The sequence below is a fragment of the Echinops telfairi genome, unplaced genomic scaffold (assembly GCF_000313985.2).
Source record: "Echinops telfairi isolate 266 unplaced genomic scaffold, ASM31398v2 ScPeMD7_22;HRSCAF=79, whole genome shotgun sequence".
NCBI lineage: Eukaryota > Metazoa > Chordata > Mammalia > Afrosoricida > Tenrecidae > Echinops > Echinops telfairi.
The window spans coordinates 3,630,981-3,634,569 of NW_022103919.1; the positions used below are offsets into that span (position 1 = coordinate 3,630,981).

The 3,589-nt window shown below is 51.4% G+C and overlaps 1 protein-coding gene across 1 annotated transcript in view; it reads left to right on the forward strand.

The window, feature by feature from the left end:
* Positions 1-3,589, forward strand: part of SET (SET nuclear proto-oncogene) — a 9,391-nt gene that overhangs the window by 741 nt on the left and 5,061 nt on the right. The gene's annotated exons all lie outside the window — the stretch shown is intronic.

The following is a 3,589-nucleotide window of genomic DNA, read 5'->3' on the forward strand; positions in this document are numbered from 1 at the left end:
GGCCCTACCTGCCCCCTCCCCCACCCGCCGGCTCCGGGCCCTTCACCTTTCCTCGCCATCCCGAGCCCCCTGTCCCTGCGGGGCCTGATCTCGCGCCTCCCCTACCTGGCCGCATCCTCCCTGCGGCCCACCTCTGTGCGAGGAAGTCCTGTTTGGTAGGGATTCTTAGTCACAGCTCCTTGGGGCGGGGAGAGCCCCTTCCTGCCCTCGTTGCTGCGACTAGACGCGCCCCATCACGCAGCCTTTCTTGTCATTGCCATGGTCCATTTCTGGTCGTTTTACATCACTCCCCCCACCCCAATGAGACGGTCACTCCGCGCTGCGCTTCCGAAGGCGCGTAGTTTGGGGTTGGACACAAAAGTGGCTTCTTGGGTGATAGGCCTCCCTGATGGCATGGGGCTGGGGTGGGCCCTGGTGGTGCCGCGACTGAGTCCTTGGTGCTGACCTCAGCTGTGGGCCCTGGTAGCAGAGGCCGTCTGTTTCTTTAACCTGGGAAACCCTGTGGGGCAGCTGCCCCTGCAGACTGCAAGGCTGGAAAGCAGGCCAAAAGGCATGCCCTGGGACATGTGGCGGCAGACTGACTTTGAGCAAAGCAAGAAGGGACGGGCTTGGAGCCCACTCGGCCCAGGCTCAGCCACACTGGACGAGCAGTGGGTGAGGCGTCCTCGTCATAGTGCCCTCTCGGGTCGGATTAGGGTTTGGCACATTGTTTAAATTGACGGTGTCTCAGTTCCCTCCTCTAGGAAATGGGGGAGGCAGCTGAAGGGAGAAAGCAGGCTCTGCTCAGCCGTGGGGTCTTGTTGGGCCTGTGCTTATTTCCTCCACTGTAAAATGGGCCCGTTGGCTTTGTCTGAAGTTTAACTGTCAGTAAAGGGGAATGACCCTAAGTTCCTTCATCCTTAAATCAGTTCCTGGGCTCATGACATCAACGGACCCCTCCTGTCAGTAGAACTGTGCTCCACGGGTTTTCAACGGCTGATTTCTTTTCATAATTTTTTTTATTGTGAATTAGTACATGGGGCTGTCTACTCTCTGGAAGAGATAGTCCAGAAACAGCTATGCCCGCCCTATAGGGTGCTATAAGTCGGCAGTGAGTTTGGGTCTTGGTTTCTTAGGCGTGGTGGGTGGGTGGGGTGGCGGCTGATTTTTAAGGAAGTAGATTGCCAGGCCTTGCCTCTGGGTCGATCTCAACGTCTTCCAACCATTAGGTTAATAGCTGAGCATCTTAACTCTCCATGACGCATAGATTCACCTCTCATGAGCAGCAAAATGTAGCTGAGTGCCCCTGCCCTGCCTGCCCCAGCGTTCCATGTATTTAGCTCCCCAGTGAAATAATAGGACCAGAGGGACTGGAGGATACATCCACAGTCCCCTCAGATGCATTTCATCTCAACCCTGATAACTTAGTGGGGCCACTCACTAAATCTGCCCTGAGCAATCCTCCCCACAGTGTCATGCAGTGGCCATCTCTAGTCTACAGATCCTAAAACAGGATCAAAGAAGTGGAGGTGGACAGGTGTTGTGTTCAAGGGTATCCTAGCTGAGATACCCTGGCAGTGTGGGCCATGCCAGCATCTCTGTCTTCCAGCTGTGGCTTCTGTTCTCTTCAAAGGAAGCCGGGTAGGGAAAGGGAGGGAGGAATTCTGATAGCAAGGTGAGAGGCCAAGGAGAGAATGTAAAGTTCATTGCATTGGGGTAGAGGGAGACACCACAGGGGTGGGTGGATTATCTGGTGGGCCACCCCACACTCTGTTTACTGAAACTCCAGTCCCTTCCCTTTCTTTTCCCCGTTTCATTTCTTGGTCCCTACATTCCTCTTGACAAATGTTAGTGGGAAAGATGGACAAGACAGGGAGCAGCAGGATGGTTCTAAGAGTTAGGGTGTTTGGAGGGGAGCCTTGAAGTCTGATCTGAAGGCATTACAAGGCTCCCTGGGGTCTCTGTAGATACTTGGAAACAGGTAGATGGAGCATGCTGGATCTCTGGGTCACTGGTACTGACCTGTGTATGAGCAGCCTTTGTAGATAAAAGCAGACCCCAGCAAAGGGCTTTTCTCGAGTTTCATTAGTGGGTGGTGCAATCAATTTAGTGGGGTGCAACCAGCATTAAAAAAAATTACAGCATCATATACTTTTTTTCTGTGTGGTTGAGTATTGGGTCATAATGTTAAATGTACCTCTTACTATATATAGGTCATGTGAACATATTGGGGGGTGCTCTCAATTAAGGCAAAGGATTTTCACCCACTAACACGTGAATTGAGACTATCACTAACTTAATAATATTTAAATGAGAAACATTTAAATGAGAAAATGCATGTTAGGCGTTTTGTTGCAGCCAGTGGCTCATGGTAAATGTTTTGTGTGGTGTGTACAGATCCCATAGCAGGCAATTTGTTTTTTCCTGTCCAATTGTGTTCAGTGACATCACAGGGATGATACATTGAAACGGACTATAGTGAGAGGGTGAAAATATTTACACCATGGAAATTGGCAAATGTTACAAATTAGCTTGTTTTTCCCCTGGAGGTAGGTTGTTGAACATTTACCTGTTTATCACTAGTGCTAATTATTCATCCTTCCAAAAACTGTCCAATTGGGTACCTATGAATTCAGCTCTTATATTGAGGCAAAAAGATGAGGTGAATTTCTGGGTTTGGGGAAAAAGCCCAGGGAAGACATTTGTATTTTCTACTGATGACCCGAATCCTCGGCTCATGGACATGATGCTGTTTGTTGACACGTATTGATCATCCATAGACTGCCTTGAGCATTGAAAGACCCATCCTGCGCTCAAATAGGAGTGCCTGGAGGGTAAGCAGTCTACTCCAACCCCCACATTCTGGTGACAGACCCCACTGAGAGGTCCGAGGCTTTGAGTCCTGGATGGAGGAGTAGAGAGAGCCGGGAAAGCAGCATTTAAACACAAATGCGGAGACCCTGCTGGTTTGAAAGGTTGGCCTGGAAAGCCAACGTAGTTCCTTCATTTCACGTGGTGAAATTAACATAGGACTGCCCACCCCACACCCCATTGTGTTATTTTGCAAGGTTGTAACTTGGCCATGAGCCAGCAGGTAGCAGGATTGGGTAAACACTGAGCAAGGTCAAGAAGAGCGGTCTTCAGAGGGCTTCCACTTTACCGTTGACAAAATGTGTCAGGCAATTTAACGGGTTTTGAATTGTGTAACTGTATAGAAGAGAGTTCACCTCGTCTTCGTGACAGGGCTTAGATTAAAACCCAAGCAATGGGTCATATGTGTGGGCTGATGAGCTTCCGGCCTTGCAAATAGGTCTTAATTTCAGTGGCTTCCCCATCTGGAAAAAAAAATAAAGATGGGGGTGCCGCCTCCCTCCCCCCACAAAAAGGGAGGCACTGCGGTGGCCCAGTAGGAGCCCCGGTGTGTGGGGGGTTCCGTCTCCTATCGGGCCCGGGTGCGCAGCCCAGTTATTAGCAGGCCTGCACTTTTGGGGGGTTACGAACACCCCTCAGCCGAGCATCCCGCGCCACCCCGCGGAGAAGGGAAGCCGCTCCGCCACCACGTGACGGGCCGCTGTGGGGGCCCGCGCTCCGCCGAGCGAGACCCCGCCCC